The 22,609-nt window shown below is 37.4% G+C and overlaps 1 long non-coding RNA gene across 4 annotated transcripts in view; it reads left to right on the top strand.

Moving 5' to 3' along the window:
* LOC113604622 (uncharacterized) overlaps positions 1 to 22,609 on the top strand; it is a 122,117-nt gene that overhangs the window by 30,904 nt on the left and 68,604 nt on the right. The window contains exons 3-4 of one of the 4 annotated variants that reach the window (XR_008295818.1): positions 3,411 to 3,519; positions 7,109 to 7,230. The exons of 2 other annotated variants lie outside the window; for them this stretch is intronic. This is a non-coding gene — a long non-coding RNA (uncharacterized LOC113604622). The remainder of the gene's footprint in view (positions 1 to 3,410; positions 3,520 to 7,108; positions 7,231 to 22,609) is intronic. One more of the 4 variants, XR_008295817.1, reaches the window with a different exon arrangement.

Raw genomic sequence — 22,609 nt, 5'->3', positions numbered from 1 at the left:
TTTCTAGACATCACCTGTGTGGTAGAGACTAATGGTTTATCACTTAGAAGGAAGTTCAAATTTTAGAGTCTGGAAAGCTTAAATGCTCAATATCCCAGTTTCTCGTTGCTGGAGAAGGGAATTTGGCATGATTTTGGTCAATGAGGTATAGATAGAAATCCCTGGGGAAGGAATCACTGTCTCTGTGTCTGTCTGTCTCTCTCCCTCTCCCACCTATGCACAAACACCAAGGAAAAGGTGCTTAGCCTTGTGTCCTTCATCCTGCTCCCATTTTTCCTGGAACAAATACACTTCCTGAATTTACAGCAACTGTATTATGATAGGAGTGGAAATAATCTCTTCTTCATACCAGTGCAACATGTAGGTTGAAGAAGCCTGAGTCTTCAGTATCAGTGCTGAATACCATGTCCATTTTGGATTGCCATTCTCATGACTTTGCATAACCTGATGACCTCTACTTGTTTACATCACCCGAGCGATGGCTTTTTGTTATTCATAGCTGCATGGGATCCTAACAGTCTCTCTTTTGGGGTACACACAAGTATATTCATCATGTATGGGGCATTTCGCATGTACCTGAGGCCCAAGGTATTTAATACTGACCCTTCTATCCCCTAATAGTCTATTTCCCTTCTTGACCTGAGTATCTTCTTTGATGGTACTGGTTCCTTGAGTATACTTATAAATGTAGCACCTTTCTAGACTCTGAAAGTTCCTTTATGCCCTATATTTAATAGATAATTAGTCCTCTTGAATATATCTGTAATTAAGCCTCTCTGCCCACACTGGCATTGGCCTTGTTCAATATCTCAGCATCTCTCACATTAACAATGAATGTGCCTCTTATTTACTTCATACCTTCATATATGCTTCATTCTAATCCATGACCCACACAGAAAAAGTGGATTTTTATAAAACACAAATTTTGCTTATATTTTACACAACACTCTGTCATTATAGCTTCAACCTTATCAGAATAACTTCACTTGACATTTAATGACTTTAATGATCTATGTTTAACTGTTCCTACATTCATCATCTGTCACTCTATTCCTTCCATATAGTCATACATATTAGTCAACTCTTTTTTTTTTCCTGAAATCTAACATACCTTCATTTTTTTATGTGCTTTTCCTCCCTGCATTTGGTTCTCCTGACTTTGCTTTCATATTAGGCCATTATTCATTATAAGCTTTTCCAAGAACCAGTGTAATTTGTAATTTCTCTGTAACACTTATTGAGCCCCGTATCTCGCCTTGCAAACGTAACTGTGTCCTCCTCTGCATTATCAATTTGCCTCCACTTGTCAATATTCATTTACTTGCCTCTGCGATGTTCTATATGTCAGTGTTCAACCAGAGAAACAGAACCACGGGAGATATGTATCAAGGGACTTATCCAAAAGAATTGGCTTATATGATTATTGGAACTTGCTAGACAAACTGAAATCCCTAAACACAAGTCTGTATTCCTAGGTATAACTCAGTATAAGGAAGAAAAAAATACAGGCCATCAATCCAGACTCCATCCCAAGATGTAGGAATCAGAAAGATCTTTTCATTTTGGACAGAGTTAGGTGACCAGTAATAAAATGCATCATGGTCCAGTCACCCTCCCTGATTGGATGTGCATATCCAAGGAGATCATGCTTTTGAAATGAAAGAGATATAGCATAAGGAATCCATTGGGCCACCCACTCTCATAGTTTAACACAGAAAGAGCTATTGTGTCTTGCTTCCCTCAGCATTCATTCTTACTAATGTTGTTAAACAGTCCACTGTAGTAGAGATAGTCTACTGAAAAATCTTTCCAGAGTATAAGCACAGGGTGTTAGGTGAATGTGCATCCTGGAGATTTAAAATTGTCAGATATATAAACAGTATTCTAAGTGACACTTTAGTTGAGGTGGGAAGGAAGGAGAGATAATTGAGAATGATTGTTTTATGCAAATGTTTCAGAGGTCCTCAGTCATGGAATTGAAAACAGATATAAAAATGACTAAGATATGATAAAGGTTGTGTGTGAATAGATACTAAGAACAGAAGAGTGATGGAAGGAGGCTTTAAGTAGATGAACAAAGACAAATCGTGCCAAATCCTGTTCAAAACATTGGATGTAATTTCTAAAGCCACTGGAAAACTTCTATATGACTTTTGGCAAAAGTATAAAATAATCAGATTGTGTTTTAAGTAGAACATTCTTGTTGCATTGTAGAAAATTGTATAAATAAGGATACTGTAAACTACTGAAATATTCAGAGACAGTTCTTCAATGATGGCTAAGACTAGGCAGAAAGAAGGTGTGAGTAATATTTAAGAGATATTATCAGTGAGGCTGTGGGAATGGGAATAAAAAAAAATCCCATGTTTTAGGCTGGACCATTTTTTAGGACAATGGTACAGTTTAATGATAATCTATTTAAGGAGTAGAAAAGATACTAGTTTTGAAAATGCTGCTCTATTTGAAGTATTGCATCCTTGGGGCACCTGGGTGGCTCAGTCGGTTAAGCGTCCAACTTCAGCTCAGGTCATGATCTCACTGTTACGGAGATTGAGACTTGCATTGGGCTCTGTGCCGATAGCTCAGAGCCTAGAGCCTGTTTCAGATTCTGTGCCTACCTCTCTCTTTCTGCCCCTCCCCTGCTTTCACTCTTTCTCTCTCTCTCTAGAATTAAAAAAAAAAAAAAATTGAAGTGTTTGTATGCAATTGCAGATGTCACTAATAGCTGGATATACTAGTCTCCAGTTTAGCAGAGAGATAGAACCTTGAAATAATGATTTGAATTGTGTCCAGATCATCGCAAAGTCCATAGGAGAAAAGTGGATTGATATCCTGGCTGAAAAAATGGGGGGAAAAGGGAAGAGAGGACAAAATGAGATGGAGATAAGACCTAAGATGAAGACATGGGAACTCATCATTTAGGATGGGAAAACTACAAAAGAAAAGAAAACTATGAAAAATGAGCATGAAAATTTGGGGAAAACATGGACCATGGGATATCATGGAAAAAAATAGTGTCTTAAAATAGAAAAAGTGGAGTGAACAAACAATTGGTCAAGTGCTGGAGTGTATAAAGAGTGAAGTATCTGGATTTAGTGATAGGGAAGGCAGTGTCTTTAGTGAGAATAGAATTAAGAAGTGGAGATAAAGGTCAAGTGGGAGTGACACGTAAGAGTTACAGATAAGTAAGCCAAAACATTCACTATGGAAAATATGTTCAATAAATGCCAGTTTGAGAAGGACATCAGGTGGAGTTGTGCATGTTTGCATCTGTCTGTGTGTGAGATGGAAGGAAAAACTTTTTCAGGAATGTTGGCTCTCGTTCAGTTAATTATAATTAATTTTGTATTTTGTCACTCATTATCACATCCCATGGGAACAGAAACACTTGATCCTATCCCTCCCAACAGGATGAACCAGAAAAATCATGCTCCCTATGTTGTTTTGATTATGGTAGCAAGAGATCCAGTGGACACTTGTGAGCTGAAATTTGGTGGTGCTGTCAGGCCTGGGACTTCAGTAAGGATACGACTAATTTCTTAATACAAGCACATATGGAACTTTTTAATTAAGTATTTGCATTGGGGGTAGTCATATAATTATGGACCTCTTACAACTAAAAACATGGGGATTCAGAACATGAGGATTTCATTAAAAATACAATTAAATTGCACCAGTAATAAAGTCTAGATTCTCAGACACATAGTGGATGCTCAATAAAGGATTGATGAAAGACTTATTAATTGATAGGTTAGAGGGAAAATACTCTATATTTTTTTCCATATTTTACCTAGAGAGTAGAACAATTAAACTGAGGGGAAAAAAGTGATCAGAATTAATTTAAAAATATTTCTGGAGAAGTCAAAAATTTCAGATCCCTAAGCGTCCGACTTCAGCTCAGGTCAGGATCTCACAGTTTGTTGGTTCGAGCCCCACATCGGGCTCTGGGCTGACAGCTCAGAACCTGGATCCTGCTTCTGATTCTATGCATCCCTGTCTCTCTCTCTGCCCCTCCCTCATCCATGCTCGCTCTAGCGCGTTCTCTCTCTCTCTCAAAAATAAACAAACACTAAAAACAATTTTAAAAAAATAAAATAAAAAATAAAAAAAGAAAATTTCAGATCCAGACAACCACAGTTTTGTTTGGAGTCATATGACAACACTGGCTCTTCATTGTCAGAAAGGCTGATTCAGAGACACCCAGAATTGTTCTGTTTCCTTATCAAATTGGAAACGAAGCTGATACCAGAATTTATTAGCCAGGGAATGTCATCTTCCAGTCCAATTATTTTTTGTTTTGGACATTGCTGGCTTTTGTGTTCTATATACTTGATTTATCCATTCAGGTAAATAAGAGTTAATATTAAGAGTGTCAGTTTGGCCCCAAATGATAATTAGTATAATCTGTTGTGTATGAAAGCTGCGTTGGCAGGACTTGGGAGTTTAATAATGCCCATGGTATGAAATCAACAATTTGTCATTGTGGCTGAAAAATGCACAGATGGACACTCAGTCCTCATTTTGGAATTTATTTGTTTTTCCAGAAGATCCACTGAGGTTATGCTTCTTTTATTTGCATTGTCATATTAAAAATAAAAGCCAGTGGCGGAACTGTTGCATGTCAACATGGTATGCCGTTTTCTTATTTATCGTTATTAAACTCTTAGCTAGTGTGCTATTTTTATATTTCCTTTCATTAACCTTACATTTGTGAATGAGTACAGAAACATGAGGGAAGGCTAAAATTGTAAGAAATAATAAGATCGTTTAAAAATATGTATTACTTATATACATATATAGTTTTATTCTGATATTATTTGAAGCATAATAGTGCATTTTGTACAGTTTATCATATATATTATAGGTATGTTTATATAACTGACACATTTTATAGCAGTGTAAATATGCAACTTTATAGATATGGTATATACAAAAATTGTCTTTACAAATATGGTAGTGGAGATGTTTATGTTGCAAGGCTCCATATTACCATTTTAAAAGAAAGGAACTATGTAATAAATTGTTTCTTTAATAGATGCCATCTTTAATATGTAGCCAACCAAGGGATTATTGGGTTTGTGAATGAAATTGAAATGTTTATAAATTGAAATGTTTTATAAAGCTTGTCTGGGGGGCAAGCTAAAAGGAGACGCTTGGAAAGGAAGGCTGTATTTCCAGGAAATGTATGTGACTATATAATAGTAGGCCGTAGCTCATATAATTCATGAATTTGGTGCTAACAATCTCTGAATATGATCTATTTCCTTTAGCACATGTCATAGAACATATATGCGATATATAGTTTTACACTCACAGCTAAGAATATCGTAAATTAAGTGCTCTGTCTTTCTCTGCCTTTGTATGCATTTATACTCAGGTGGGCATTTGTATATGAACTTGTCTAAGTAAGTTTTGTGAAATAGACATAGCTTCACTGCATAAGACCTCTTAGATTTTCCTTCTTTTTTTTTAAATTTTTTATGATGTTTGTTTATTTTTGAGAGAGACAGAGCATGAATGGGGGAGGAGCAGAGAGAGAAGGAGACACAGAATCCAAAGCAGGCTCCAGGCTCCGAGCTGTCAGCACAGAGCCAGAGTTGGAGCTCGAACTCACAAGCTGTGAGATCATGACCAAAGCCAAGGTCGGACACTCAACCGACTGAGCCACCCAGGTGCCCCAGATTTTCCTTCTTTCTAATAGACCTCATAATTTTATAATGTGTCCTGGAATTAAAGAAATCAAAAAATATATGTCATTTAGGACACTTCTCCTTCTCTAGACATGAAGAAGAATTGTTTATTTTTTAGAGAGAAAGAGAGAATCTTAAGCAGGCTCCATGCTCAATGCAGAGCCCAATGTGGGGCTCGATCCCACAACCCTGAGATTATGACCTGAGCTGAAATCAAGAGTCAGACACTCAATCAACTGAGCTATCCAGGCACCCCAGAAGAAAGAATTCTTAAAACAACTATGAAAAGGTGGTCCATACTTATAAGAGTTCTTTGGGCTAGAGAAATAAATAAGACAGATTGACTTCAGGGTAAGCTAGTTTTCTTACAAAGCTCTAACTCAGAGATGGAAGGAAGAAGCAGGAGAGGGAGAGGGAGAGAGAGAGAGGAGGGCTTGAAGTAGGAGGAGGGAGAGAAAGTGGGAAGAAATAATGAGAGAAGAGAAGTAAGTGGAATGATGGAGGGAGGAAGAAAGGGAAGAGGGAAAGCAGGGAGTGAGAGAGAAGGAAGATTGACGGAATTAGAGATAGGTTTTCCGTCCAGTTCCAATTCTCCCCTTGATGGTACTGCCTGGAGCTAACGTGTCAGAAATGCTGCTCAAGCTACTGAGGGCGTTACCTTACACATTATCATGAATACCTTTTGGGTTCTGGAGTGCTGTAGCCATATTTTTTGTGTAGTGTGAACTGTCTCCCTGAAAACTGTGGTCTGTCTCCAAATGACACCTCAGAAAATGTTGAGATAACAAACCATATGTTGAGAACTAGTGAAAATCTTCTGTTATGTTGGGGGACCCAGGAAATTCAAAAGATAGGTATGAGACTCTGCATCTAAAATAAATGGGGAGCGTAAGGACACTTTCCTGTACAAATATCTGACAGCTGGAAACACTATTGAACTTTTTCATGTATTTTATATGACACATTTATACCAAACGGAGAGGTAAAAGCCTGAAGTAAACGTCCTAGTTACAACTATCTTCCAGAACAATCTCTAAGAATTCCACAAGGTGCAGTTCTACTTTTCTGAATACAGTGAGCCCAGGAAAAACAGTTGGTTTTATCCTAAAATCATTAGATATCACCATGCTTTATTCCAGCTAAATAAGCATGAGTCAAAACAAAGATTAGGTCTTTTTGGTTCTTGAACCTGTGTCCATTTGTTCTCTAGGAAAATGTGGTGCCTAAGAAAATAGAACTAGGAAGTCTTTTAAACTAAGCCTTTGCCTTTTAGTTCTAAGAATCAAATACGCATTGTGAATCAGTAAGTTCTGGTAAGCTGTATCTTTAAATCACATACTTAAGCCAAGAGAAAGAGGGGTGTACCCTCTCCATAGTTCACCTTTTTTTTTCCTGCATGTTTTCACCTCTCCTCTCAGATCTGCAGAGAAGCAATTCCAAGTTGCTGTGGGTGTCTGTTGTAGAGGAGACCTCTGGAGAAGGCAGTGAGTGAGATGCTGTGATTCTCTCAACTCCAGACTTGGACTTGAGGCTGTAAATGGTACCCATCATCTCCACGTTGCACTACCCATTCTAAATCCACCCTACCTTCAGCTCTCAGCTAATCCTGGTTGCTTAACTCTAATGTGACCAAAACTCATTCCACAAGGGTCTGAGCTCTGGGCTATCATGCCCTCCTAATGCCAGGTTGTTCCACACATCCATTCAGTTATATTTGGACAAGAGAGTAAGAAGGGGCACTCAAGTGAACAACATGGGTTCCAAACATATGTCTGTCCCCTCTTAATTGGTAAAAGCCTTCCTACTTCCTCCTGATCAGAATCATTTATCCTGCCAACATGATGCTGCTTCTTCTCACCTGCTAATTTGTAGGCAGAAAGGCTTCAAAATGCTCAGTGAGATGCGCATGCTATGAAGTAGGTTCTTTAGGCATGTTTGGAGATTTTCCCATTGTCTTTCAGTGATGGGTTTCCAATTTGATTCCATTGTGTTTGTAGAACACACTATATGATTTAAATTATTTTAAGCCTTAACAAGTTGAGGCTTGTCTTATGGCGCAGGGATATGGGTAGTTCTCAGGGATGCTGGACGTGCTGACTCTCCCTGGAACCACTTCTGCCATTCCTACAACAGGGATGGGTGGGGATGCTCGCAGGTTCGGGGTGAACATCTAGACTCCACATGTGGTTTTTATGGACACAGTTGGAAGGGGGTGAGGGTGAATGTTATAATTAGTAAGTGGGAGTAAAGTCCTAGCTCCCTACTGGACCTTCTCTGATACCCCTCTGGAGGATGTTTGTTGTCTTGTTACAGTCCTAGGAACACCAAAGCCCATGCTCCCCACTCAGCCTCTGCTGGCATGGGTAGACATTAGGCTACAGTTTTGAATGTGATGTTTGGCTAGAGTAGAGCAGCTATTATCTATAAGTTTTCTGTGTGTGTAGCTAGTCCCTTTCCCTGTTCTTTGATTAGAGAATGGACTTTTCGTGTGGATATTTTTGTCTGCTTTCATGGGAATTTCTGGGTTGCTAGCTTCTGCAGCTCTAAGGGATATCATAGAGCAAAAAGAAAATCCAGAGAACTCCAGTTAGGTTCTGAAGTTCCTAGTGGATCTGCCTTCCCCTCCCCCCCCCCCCAACTGCTCAGAGTCTTCTTATGTTTAATATGTGATGTCTAGGGCTTTTAGTTTTCTTTAGCAGGATACTGACAAAGAGTACATCTCTACCTATTTCTCAGATTCAAAAGTCCTTCCTATGAAATTTTAAATCGTTTTGACTGTAGGTAAAAGGAAACAGGCAAAATTAATTTCAATAGCAGATCTTATTCAATGTGATATACCCAAAATATTTTAATTTTAACATGGAATATTACAAAGATCATTGAGATAATTACTTTTTATTAGTAAATATTCAAAATTTGGGATTTATTTTATACTTACAACGGATCTCAATTCCTGGTAGTCACACTTCGAGACCTCAGTAACCAAATAAGATCAGCAGTGACCATATTGGCCAATAGAGTTCTATACAAACACGTTTGGAAATGTATGTGAAATACTTATTTTGTTAAGAAACATATAGTTCAGTTTGGCCTGCAGTGAACTGCAAAGTTCAGTGGTCCTTTCTTATCTGTTTCAGGTTTGATTAGGAGAAATGGTCAGAAAGTTGGGGTGATAGGACTCCCCAGTAATAGAGGTCATGCGGTGGCCCTTATGTGCCAGCAGTCATGAGTACTAAGCTTGCAGAAAGTTGTAGAGAGATCTAATTGAACATAACACCTACAGGGGCAAAGGCAGCAGCAGCATCATGATTCCCTGGTAGGACCAGCTTCCTGAGTGTTTTGCCTATGCAGGCACATGGGGCCCACCCTCAAAAGGGCCCCCACACCTGGAGGTGACTTGTACAACATAGGCTTTGCAACACACATGTGCTCCAAGGACGGCAGAGAAACCTGGGGAAGATTCAGGATATGACACCAGTAAAGTTGTCTAATTTCATGGTCAGGATTATGCCAGCACATACCCTCCAGAGTAAAAGTCAAATTGCTGCCTCCTACATCTACCAGTAAAGAAGGAAGAACAGTATTTGGCTGATTTTTGTGGGGTTTTTTATTTTTTTTTTGCTTTTCTTTTTGCTTTTTGTTTTGTGTGCATGTGTGTGTGTTTGATTCTGAAGGCACTAAAGGAGAAAGAGAGAGACATTTATAGAACCATTCTTAATCTAATTTTCTGTGATTATGTCAAAATATACCATAGACCATTTAATAAAAAACAAAATTAGCAAGAAATCAATATGCACATGCCCATACATCAGGTACCTTGTGCAAAATAAAAGGGGAGCATACTTAAGCAGTAAGGATGTACTAGTATCAAATTATTTAATTAAGAATGCATCTTGTTTGCAGGGACAGAAACATAAATTATCAAGTTCTCTTTTTTCTAGTATCCAATAGTGTCTGCTACTACAGTGTGTCCATTTTTTTTCTTCATTCTCCATTTCCAACTGTGCTGATATGTCTGTTTCATTGATTTACTGCCCATCACATCTGAATCTTATCTGACTCATTGGCAAACTATCATTCACAATAGACTTTCATTAATTAAATGGTGTGTAAACTGCACTGTAGAACCATTCTGCCCTGACACCTGCAAATTAATAGGATTGTTTTCTGTGTCTTGAACCTTCTTTGTTTTCATTGCCCATGGCAACATCAGGTTTCCAAAGAAGGGCCGGTTTCCCACTGCATTGGGATATTAATAGCACCAGGAACAGCAGAAAACAGAGGTAGTCATGATGGAACTTGTTTATTTTACCCCTCTAAGTAGCTTGAACTTCAGCCTGTATTCTCTGAGGATATTACCTTTGTCATTAAATTTAAAACTTTTGCAAAGATATCTTTCATAATTGATCATTCCTGCTCAAGTTTAATTTTTTCTTTGTCTGAATTTCGTCTTTAATTTTTTTTCCTGCCTTTGATCAACTTCTGTTGCACTTTTTATATTGTATATTTACTCAATATTATTACCCTAGCTACAAAATCTACCTGCTCTAAGTTATATTATGGTTTAGATAAGTAAGCAAATATTTGTCGACTTCTTTCCCCACTCAATGGATATTTATTGAGGATCCCTATGACCCAGGAGCTGTGTTGAGGCTGAACATCCAAACTCAGTTAAAATCAGACACCTGGCTACACCTCATGTGTCTCACAGACTAGTGGAGAAGAGAGCCTCCTATCCAGAATATCACAAGGAGTTATTTTTATCAACTGTGGTAATGCTTTCCTGAGAGGATGCAACAGTGAATATTTCTTGAGGACCAAATATTTGAGCTGATAACTAATATCTGTGGGCAATGAAGGTGATGTTGACTGATGAGAATTGTAGGTAATGGCTGCCGTAAAAACACCCCAAAACTGTGGGCTTTGGGAACTAAAAGAAAACCTATAGAGCAAAATGAAGAAAACATGGAGGAACATATTGGTAAATAAGAGAGGGACTTAGGGCTTAGATCACACAAAGTCTTTTTTTTTTTTTCACAAAAGTATTTTTGTTGGTGGTGTTCACGTTAAAGAGTTTGGGGTTCATCATAAAAAAAATGGAAAGCTTAAAGTTTTAAGCAACAAAGTGGTTTAATATTTTGATTTTAAAAAGAATATTCTTACTACAAAATACTTTCTCAACTACCAATATCTCATGGATTTGGACACAAGATGCAAACATGGGCCAAGTGTGAATACTAACATCATTTAGAAATATCGAATATGGGGGTTCCTGGGTGGGTCAGTTGGTTGAGCGTCCAACTCGTGATTTTGGGCCAGGTCATGATCCCCAGGTTGTGGGGTTCAGCCCTGCATTGGGCTCCACTCTGAGCATGGAGGCTACTTAAGATGCTTTTTCTCTCTCCCTCTGCCTCTCCCGCATGTGCTCTCCCTTTGTCTGTCTCCCTCCAAAAGAAAATTTTAAAAATTAGAAATACCAAATATGAATAAAATAAATAAATGAGTAACGTCTAGAAAACCAGTTGGTAATGTGGCTGTGAAAAGGCTCCATGGCAGAGGTCATGGAGAAGGATGGCTTGTACTTAATGCAGTGGCTGAAGAGATGAGAAAAGTGAACAAGTAAACACTCTTTAGGAAGTAAATATAGCGCATTTCAGTAGATTAGATACTGGGGATAAAAATAGGAGTCTTGTTGAGTTTAAGGTGATGAAGTCATAGCTATGGGGGGAGTACCTAGACTAGAATGAAAAAAAAAAGAACTCCGTGGAAGGATTTGACAAGGAACCTCATATTTAATGCCCTAAAAAGACTCAGGGAGGAATAAGTCTGATGGATAGTAGAAGTAATAGGGAAACTTGAGCCTTGAAAGCTTAGAGAAGGATATTTCTAGGAAAAAAAGTTTAATCGTAAAAAAATACATTAGGATCAATTGTAGAAATTTGAATATGGACTAAGAACACCATTTTAAGGGGTTAATTACTATTTATGAAGAATGTTGAAATATTGTCTTGGTTGTATATGGATTTGTGTGTGACTGTGTCTGGAGAATCTTGCTGAAATATTTAGGTTTAGAGTATCTTGGTATGAGAACTTTAGATTATTTCAGGACATTATTAACTGGGCTTATTTAAAGGCATGCTCACTTGCACTAGATGCTGCCGTGAGTCTGAGTTAGGTAGGTGTTGGTTGAAAAGTGTCTTCTGCATTTAATAGCAGAGAATAAAGACCTTTGGTGGTATGGTAAGAGAGAAGAGGCAGATAATGCAGTAAGGTGACAAAAGAGAATAAAAGTAACTGAAATCAGCAAGTAGTCAAACTCCCAATAAAACTTTTAGATAACACGAGAGCAAAAAATGTTTTGTTCATTTTTTTCATATTTTGTTAAAAGAATCAAGCATCTTTCAAAGCTGATGGAAAAGATTCAACTGGAAAGAGAATGATAATAATGCAGCCAGTTTGTTGCCTAAGGCGTTGGGGTGTAAACATGACAGAAGTTTATTTTGCCCAGATACTACCTTTGGAATCTAGATTTCCCACTGGGTTGGAGGTGGCTTAATGACAGGTTCCTCAGATTCCATAAAATTCCTGCCACTTTCAATTATTAGTAAGTCTCAGTTTTACTCATTTTCAAAAATTCAATCACAGAGTCAACAGATTTTGACCCTTGCCTAATTCCCAGCGACTTCATCTGTGGGCTGAATATTTCATGGAGGCGATATGGAAGCAGGATCACTCAGTGGGGTGCCTCTTTCCCCTTCTACTTGTAGTTTTGCTGTTGTTAGGAGCAGAAAGGTAGGGGAGGAGGAGGAGACAAATGTCCCCTTATGCTGGTAGGCATTCTTTACTTCAGACTGTCCATCCACCCTTCCATTTGATGTGCGTGGACTGTGCTAATGTGGTGGCCTCCATTAGGTTGTGTCCATGGTCATCTTGGAGGGGTACTCAGCTTAACTCTTCCCCCTTACTTTTGAGGGTCCCTTTTAGAGAAGCCGCTCAGACCCCCTTTACTTGCCTGTTCACAAAGTTGTGCCTCCATCAGTATAGTTATAGAACATTTCCATTCTATCTTAAAGAAACCCTCTTTTCCTTAGTATTCACTGCCAGTCTCCCCACACCCCCTAGAACTAGGTAACCACAAACCTACTTTTTGTCTCTATAGATTTGCCTATTCAGGATATTTAATTTTTTTTTAATTTTTAATGTTTATTCATTTTTGAGAGAGAGACAGAGCAAGCATGGGAGGGGCAGAGAGAGAAGGAGACACAACCTGAAGCAGGCTCCAGGCTCCACACCGTCAGCACAGAGCCCGATGTGGGGCTTGAATCCATGAACCGTGAGATCATGACTTGAGCTGAAGTGGGACACTCAACTGACTGAGCCACCCAGATGCCCCCAGGACATTTCATTTAAGTGAAATCATGCCAGGAGGTCCTTTGCAAGTGGCTTCTTTCACGTGTCGTGTTTTAAAGGTTCATCCATGTTGTAGAATGTGTCAGTAGTTCACTCCTTTTTAATGGCTGAATAATATTCCATTGTATGGATATTCCACGTTTATTTATCCATATCCACTTTATCCATATTTCAGCTGATAGACGTTTTTTTTTTTTTTCGCCCAATTTTGGCTATTGAGTAATATGCTATGAATATTTGTGTACATTTTTTGTGTGCACGTGTTCTAATTTCTTTTGTGTCTATACCTAAGAGTGGCATTTCTAGATCATATGGTAACTCCATGTTTAGCTGTTTGAGAAACTGCCAGAATGTTTTCCAAAACAGCTGCACTATTTTACATTCCTGTCAGCAGTGCATGAGGGTTCCGATTTATCTATGTTCTTGCTGACACGTTGTTACCTGTCTTTTTGATGATAACATCCCTAGAGTCATAAAGTTATATTTCATTATGGTTTTGATTTGCATTTCCTGGGTTTCTGAGTGTGTGTATAATTTTATATGAATGCATAAATGTGTTCATATTATATATGCCTTACTTTTAATGCCACCTTTATTTGACTTTTGCTTTTCCACACATCTCCACATTTCCTTGTCTTTGCCCCAAAACCCACACCTGCACATCCTGCCTAGTATTCATTCATATGTTTAGATACAAATAGATATGCTTCATCATATCTCACACATTTATCTGTGGTTTCTTCGCTAAATGATTCCTAATATGAATATCTCCAAGTCATTTGAGGTAGAATAAAGTTATGATTTTTAGTCTCCTTGTGATATTCCATAATTTGAATTTACCATAATTTTCCCAGTCATTGCCTTATCCGTGGATATTAGAAAGATTTGTAGTTATTTTTCCTATTTTTCCTTTGAACAATGGTATAATAATCATCCTTGTACATATGCCTCATATACCAAGGTCTTTATTTCTCTGGAGTGAATTCTAGGGTCACATAGCTGAATCCCAGGGTCTGTGTGTTTGTAATTATACTAGATAATGTCTGTTCTCTTTCCAAGCTTATACACTGCATATTCCCATAGTAAGATATGAAAGCATCATTTCCTCATATTCCAGCAGCAAAATGAGGCACAGGAACTTTTCCCTTCCTATTCTCTATTCATACATTTCCTTGCCACTTAGTTATTAATTTTTCCATATACATTTTAATTTATCCAATTAAAAAAACAATTGGGATCCTAATTGAACTTGGAGTACATCCTTATATTAATTTTGGGAGACCTGACAATTTTATTATTTTCTTTCCATCAAAGAGCACATAATACTTTTCCATTTGTTCAGATATGTTTGACCTTCAATATGTTTTATACTGTTATTCACACAGTTTCTGGGCTTTCTTAAATGTATGCTCAAGTATTTTATATTTAAGTATTTTATTGAGATATTTTTTTCACATTTCTAATCAGTAAGGAATTAAATTATATGTAATTTATAAGAGCAAATAGACATCCTAGAAACAGTCTGTGCTTTAAGATAAGATACTTCATGACTGGCATTGCAAGGACTGAGAACAGGCTAAGGAAAGTGTTAGTAGAATGACTTAGACCAATATTTTTCTTCTTCATCCCCATGCCTGTAGACTAAGTTGATTTTTTTACATCAATTATTTGTACCTCTGATAAAATGCCCCTATATTTGGGTGGTTGTCTGCTGTGGCATTATCAAGCATTAAATGCTAACAAGCTGAGAAAAATTTAAGTTAGCAAAGAAAACATTGATAGACCTGAAGTAGAAAATGAGTATTTTTAAATTGCATAAAAGTCTCCACAAATCCTAACTCCATATTAAATTTTGGTGAAGAGAAATGGGCTGGCTTATATTATTGTGTGGGAAAGAGCTACTCACTTGCTCATTCATCCATTCAGTCATTTACCTATTTACCAAGAAATTACTTAGCACCTACTATGTGTAAGAAGGAAGCCTTAGCTTTCTTGAAGCACTCATTCTAATCTAGGGTTGTGAGGGGGAAAAAAAACATAAACCAGGTGAAACAAAGCTTGATAATGATAAATACTGAAGAGAAAAACAAAATAAGGTAGAGGAATGGAGTGTGGAGGAAAGTGGGGAAGGGAGATTCAGTCTCTGGTGGGGAGTCTAGAAAAGGTCTCATGGAAGAAGTCTTGTGAGTGAAGACCCAGTTGAGGTGAGGGAGTGAACCAAACAGATTTCATGGAGTTGGGGGCGGTTTTCCAGCAGAGGAAACCACACAGGGAAACAGGATATTTTGTGTGAATAGGTGTTCAAGCTATTTGGTACTTCCATTTGGTTTTCCGTAAGGCATGTTCATCTTTTAAAGGCATGCCTACAGTGATTGCTTCTACATGCTTTGATTCTAGCTTCCCTTGAAAGCCTTCAGTTTTTCCTCAGAGATTACATTAGGAAATTTGCTGTCGATACTTGTTTATTCTAATTGTATTGGAATTGGGTGCCTGGTGAATACTGTGTCTTAATCTTTTTGGAGCTGGACTACATGTATTTAAAAGTTGCCACAGTTTATGTCCTTAGAGGTAGAGAGAAATTCAATGTACCTTTGGCAGATTTCCTTTTGTTTGGGGAAAATCTCTAATTAGGTTCCCTTAGTTACACAAATATAAAGTGAGTAGCTTCATTGTTCTTAGAGGAAATTGTAATGTCATCATTGACCAGAACTGAGTATCTCAAATAAGGTTTATTAACAGAACTACATCTCCAAAATGTTGGGAATTTACTTTCCTTTCTTAAATGGGGATGTAGGGTATGAAGTGCTAAAATACTATGTCTGTTATTGGGAAAAGTACATGCTTTTTGTTGAAGCTTTTGGTCCATAACTTTGAGAGGCCAGACCAAAGCAGTCAGATGTATTGGTTCGAGTGTCCTGATGGTCTCTCCTCATAGTGGGGGATAAAATGAGTCAAGGAATTGGCTGAACTTGGAGCAGGGCTGCCTCTACAAGAGTGACCATTTCTTGATTCGTTGTGAATGTCATACTGGTTTCAGTAAAGAGATCTTGTAGAAGGATGAATGTAGCTATAGCATGGATGTATTGGATATGTACACTTTTGACAGTTGCTGAATGAAAGAACGCCAGTTGAGTCATAAGATTATTTAGATCACTCCTTGCCATGAGCCTCACCTTACCTCAGCTCCATTAAGGGCCCAACAACCATTCTCCTGCGGTCACACATTGGGTGCTTGCACCTCAGCAGTGTGTAGAGGTCCAATCAGAGCATGGCTGACATTCTACAGCACAGCGAGGGGCTGTCTCTGAGAATAACGTGTACCCCTGGTCAAGACTAAAGGAGGTGAGGTACAGTGGGAAGAATATTCACAAAGAGCCCTGAGTGAGAAAAGAGTGAGGTAACAACACTAAGATCTTAAATAAATGTGTGTGTTTATAAATGTGACCTAGTTCACTGTTGATATATAAATGTATTCCCTTTTGTTGACTTTGTAGGTGACCTGAAACTTACCAATGGATTAATACTGATCAAATTTACAATATTTTAAAATTCAAAATACATGTTTTTTTTATGATATTATATATAAAACTATCCCTTTTTAAAAAAATAAAAATCAAATGCCATAGAATTAAACTAAAGAAGTGAAGGACTGGGGCTCCTGGGTGGCTCAGTTGGTTGGGTGTCTGACTTCAGCTCAGGTCATGATCTCACAGTTGATGAGTTCGAGCCCTGCATTGGGCTCTGTGCTGACGGCTCGGAGCCTGGAGCCTGCTTCGGATTGTGTGTCTCCCTCTCTCTCTACTCTCCCCTGCTCACACTCTGACTCTCTCTCAGAAATAAACAAATATTAAAAAAAAAAAAAAAAAAAAGAAGTGAGGGATCAAAAGCCCAACTGGGAGTCGTTTTACAAATAACCTCAATGGTTCTGGAACAGAGATTGGCAAACTATGACCCATGAACCAAACCTGCCAATCCACTTGGTTTTGAAAATAAAGTTTTCTTTTCTTTCATTCATTTCTGTGTTGTTTGTAACTGTTTCACACGTATATAGGCAATATATTCACAATATACAGGCAAAATTGCATAATTGCTGAAGAGATCTGTATACAATATCTGGCTACATAGAGGAAGAATTTGCTGACTGCTGTTCTAGGATATCTCCTATTTGCTTCCCAGGGTAAAAATTTTGCCTTCTTATTTATTAAAACAAAAAGGGGTGTTGATGGCAGCAACTGCTTATTGACATATAGAAATTGTAGGTTATAGAAACTATTTTCACTTTTTCCCTATTCACCCTGAGAATTGTATTTTCTGTGTCATAACATGTTGTTTTTCATACTCTGTGTTCTTATGGTTTTCTCTAGGATTTTTCATTTTATGTACCTCAAATCTTCTTTTCTAAGTCTCTTTTCAGATAGTAAAGTTTCCTGGCAACCCATTTTTCCCGGATAGAGGGAGAAATTCTTGTATATCACCTATCACTCTGCTATCATAAATTGTGAATCCAAAATACACATGCTGTTCCCCAGTGCTGTCTTCCTAGCCAATGATCTTCAGAATGCCTTTTTCTCTGTAATTTGAATACAATTCAAGGAAGAGTTAAAATCTACCCCTACTCTTCTACCCAGACTTCAAAGCCACTAGACATTCCAGTATTTCTCTGATGTTGAGATTCATCCCCGAGTGAAACAACATTGAAATCTTTCCAATTCTTCCAAGAACAAATCGTTTTCTGTGGAGATTTGTCCTGAAATAAGCCACCTTGTATTATCTGAAAGTTGATATTTACATTGGGAATTATAGAAATGTGAGAATAAAAACTAGAAATGCAATTTCATTTTCCCCAGTTTTGATTCTTTAATGGAAATTATTTTCTGTTGTTGAAGACTGGCTCTACAATTAATATGGCAACAGAGAGCCAGTGCTCTTTTTGGCTTCTGTCGTAAATTCTCCTTTCATGTTTCCCTCTCTTCTTTCCATTTATGTTCCCTTGCACTTGGGAAAATATGTTTTACAAAGGGCTTCTTTGCATATCTGTCTTCTTTGAATATCTTAGAATGTAAGCTCCTTGGAGGGAGGACCTGTATCTCTAACATGTTAAAGACCTGACACAAAATGAGCCCTAAATAAATGTTAAAACATCATTAGACCAAACACTTCAATCATTCCCTGTTTAGAACAAGAGGACAGGAAAGTAGTGACAGCTGGGGTCTACTTGAGAAGTCGATAACCTTCGGGTGCCTTTGTCAGGCTACAGCCTGAGGCCCCTTCTGTTGGAGAGATAATAGAAAATATTAAACGTACTGACAGGTGTCTTAAGCAAGAAAGGAAGAGAAATGAAGGAAAGTGCCTCTGGGGCAGAACATTTGAAAATAGTTTGTTAGGAAGAGAAGAGAAATCATATATTGGAAAATCATTTTTTCCCAATTGTGAAAGTAAACAAAATAGTTATGATTAAATGTGAAGAGAAATTGCACATTACTTTGAACAAAGAATGGCGCTACTGGCAAAATGATGCTTTACAGAATGCAAACTGCTGCCTTTGATGTGAAATAATCAAGACTGCTGGTTATTGGGACAAAAGAAGTCCTTAAATATTAAAAGCATGAGTTCTGTGAGATGTCTGCGATATATAAGAATTGCATGTATACGTGAAGTAGAGATGTGACCAATACGATGAAATTCATAGTTACAAAAATAAAATTAAGAGAGAAAAAATATCAGGATCCCTGACTGTAATTGGTTTGTTAATTAAAGGGCTAATCTAGAAGAGTTTGAGGGGTGGAAAGAATCAGAATTGGGACACAGTTGGTATTTGTAGGCGGGAGGAGGAAACTTAACATTGGTGCTGGTCTATGTGTGCTTCTTTGTTTACCTTCTCTCTTGCTTATTTTTCCACTATTTTGCAAACTAAATATACTATGTTTTCTTATAAAAAGCCAGTATATAATCAAGATAGGAGACTGAAATCCAGTCCAACTAAAGATTGGACTAATCTTTAGTCCAATAGATTTTAAATTGAGCTCTATACATTAACTGACAAATGGATCTGAACATGTCTAAAACACAGTCAAGTTTCATCCTACATCCTGAGATGGCTCTGTCCATCCCCAAAATAATGGATCTTCATTGCTTTGTTCTTGCAAAAGCAAACAACTTTCTTCATTGTCAATTAAGAGTAAGGCTCAGAACAACTAGCTGCCCACGATTGAGTATCTATCAATCAATCACTCCTTCTCTCTTTCAAAATCATAATATTGGCTAGTAACATTCAAAACTTAATTTTAAGAAAATATTAGAAGGATGCTTATTTGGAATTTGGCATTTCTTACTACTTACAGTAAGAGATTTCTAATCGATTAAGGCCCTGCTAACAGGTGAAAAGGGGTATGTCTTGGTAATGTGTTGAGTGAGAATTTTTAAATTGACATGCGTTCTTCTAGCTGCAGGAAAATCATGTCTCATCGCAATCTGTAAATTTTCATATTCTGGATCAGTTTTGGAACAAAATAAGTGCTAGGTAATTGTGAAAATGCAGTTTTTAGGTATGTATTCCCTGTGGAATCACAACCAATCTGGCATCAACAGGAAAAGGTAATGAGAAGTGTAATTACCTAACATAAATGAACTCAGTAGTGGCTGTTTTCCATTTGAAAATACCACCTGTTTCTATTAGCATTTCCAGACTTCCCAGTTGTGATGTACTGTCCAGAACTGAGTATTTAGAGAACACCTATGTATAAACTTAGGAAATATGCTAGTTTTCAGCAAGTCAAAATACAATAAGGAAAATATTAATTAAAGCTGATGCTGAAAGTTCATCTTACCTGGTAAGTGGAGAAGGTATCATTGTGTCAGGGTATTTTGTTAACTAGAAAGCCAAATTTATAATATAACTTAAAAGTGGAGATAAAACCTGGTACTGTGAAGCCATGTGGTTAATAAGTACAATTGAGAGTTTGACAAATTTCCCTTGTCAAATGAAGCTAGAATGCATATTCTTCAAGTTCCATACATTTTGTGGCATTTTAATTTTCCTCTTTGCACTTGCTAAAAGCAAAACTCTTTCATCATACCTTGTAATATATAAATGGCAGTTTCTGTGAATATTGACTAGATTTTATATTGACAGATGAGTTGAAGTGCCCTTGAAATTTGAAAAAAAAGACTTCATTGTTACTTACTTTTTAAAACAAATACACTTTACTCTTACCTTTTTTCTATTAATAAATTGAGCAACAGTGTCATTCTGTTCAGTAAGATAGTAAAATAATTGTAGTACAATTTGGGATCTTTAATACATTTTTATAGAAAACAGTTATGAATAAAAAGTCAAATATTTCACTGAACAGAGAATTTGGTGTGAATAAAATAATTAACATTCATGGAACTCGGTATATACATTTGTAATGCAGGGCATTTTCTTGTGGCTATGATTTGATAGCATCCTAACATTAAAATTCAACAAAGTAAATTGAGCACAATAGCAATAGTAAAATTTCACAGTTCAGTTAGGTATCTGTTTATACATTTAGCTCGTCTGCCTTTTTGAAGAAACACTTTAGCAAAGACCGTATCACATAGGGTTTTATATTTTAAATGGATCTGATTACAAATGAAAAATTGAGTTAACTTTAGTAGATAGCTTTAGAATAATAAACATTCTGTCTCTGAAAGTTGAATGTGAAAGGGTTATAAACTTTGTTCTGATGACACATTACTTTATGGTCCCAGAGAAGGCCACGGTTTATAGAAGTGTTGTTCCCTATTACCTCCTGGTCCCATTTCTCAGACTCATTAAGTAGGCACTTACTAAATACCTGAGAAAATCATTAATTATGTTGTCTCACTTCCACCTGTGCCTTGATTATAATTCTTTCTTAGTTTGGTAGTCAAAAACCACTTGTGAAATCAATCTTTCACTTCCACATTTAATCCAATTTAATGTTCTCCCTTTGTAAAATTAAACCACACGATATCTCCAACAATAATAAAAGCAATTTCCCCAGCTCTGCTTCACTGTGCCCTCCAGCTATCACCCATTCACTCTGCTCCCATTTTTAGCCAGTCTTTTGGATAGAATTGTCTGTACTCACTTTGTATGAGTGTGGACCTCTCCCTCACTCTTTACTTATTAACCCATATCAGTATTGTAGACTCTAGAGACTTTCTCCAAAAATAATTGTTGCTGATGCTTCCTGTGACTTTAAAGCCATTACATTCAGTGAACATTTGTCAGTCCTCGTACTTTAACACTAACATTCTTCAAATATGCTGGCCGTTTGATCTTTTTTGAATCACTCTCCATCCACCTGCTCCTTGTTTTCTCCCTACATTTTGCTCCTCGATCCTTTCTTTCTCCCTGCATACTATCATCTCCCACCTGACCATTAAATTTTGGAAATACTGAGATTGTGACTTAAAGTTGTCTCCATAAGGATCCCCATATGTACTTTCCTACTTATTTCCATTATTACATGATGACTCTTAATTTGTATATGTGAACTTCTGAATTTTCCTGTGAGTTTCAGATCTCCATAAGATTTGATCTGACTTATATATGTATGATAAAAGTTAAGCTAAATATATGCAAAACTATACCCAAATCTTTTCCTATAAACCGTGACTACACCCAAGATTCCTAAGCAAGAATACTACGACTATGAGTTAAATTGCCCAGGTCAGACACATAAGCTTTTCTGCATGGCACAGCTGTCTCCCTGACTTACAGCTTTAAAGTTCTCAAGGCCTCTCTAAAAACATGTGCTACCACCTTAAATATTATCATCTCTCACAAGGACAATAGAAATACCATACTATCATATCTTTTCTGCCATCACTTTTCACCTTTCAATTCCTTGTCCATATGAGTGACACTTTCAAAACACGTATCTGATCATAAAATTCTTCAGTTGCTTCCCATTGTTCGTATAATAAAACCTACAATTCTTATGAATGCAATCCTGAAATGTGCTACTTCTAATTCTCCTGCGTCTATCCCACTTTCCTGTTGAGTCTCTGCTTTTGAGCCACACAAGCCTTCTCTGTGTTTCTTGGGAGTTCTGTGGTTTTTTCATACCACAGTCAGGACCACAGAACATAGGTGTGGGCCCTGTCGAAAAAACATATTTTCAAGGACCCGGTAAACATAAACTGCCTTAAATCTGCACAGGGCTCCTTTAAGACCATCGGCCCCTAGTAATGCCCATTGACCCATTATTTCAGTATAAATAGAACTGACTGAGGGATAACTCTTCCTGGTTCTTCGAACTAGAACTGTCTCCCTTCAGTCTGTTAGCTGTTTACTCATCCTGCAAATTTAACCCTGAGGATCATTTTTATAAGGAAGTCCTCCCTGAAACCCCACTCCTTTTTCTTAAATTAGTCTATCAAGATCGATTCCCTTTACAACGCGCTTGCAATCAATAGATCATCTCAGTTTGAAATCACAAGTGCTATTATAATAATCTTATTAATATCAATCTTCTCTAAGCCACAGACATAATGAG

The sequence above is a fragment of the Acinonyx jubatus genome, chromosome B1, assembly GCF_027475565.1.
Source record: "Acinonyx jubatus isolate Ajub_Pintada_27869175 chromosome B1, VMU_Ajub_asm_v1.0, whole genome shotgun sequence".
Lineage (NCBI taxonomy): Eukaryota > Metazoa > Chordata > Mammalia > Carnivora > Felidae > Acinonyx > Acinonyx jubatus.
Note: the sequence above shows the minus strand (reverse complement) of the source record. Positions and strands in the feature narration are given on the sequence as shown.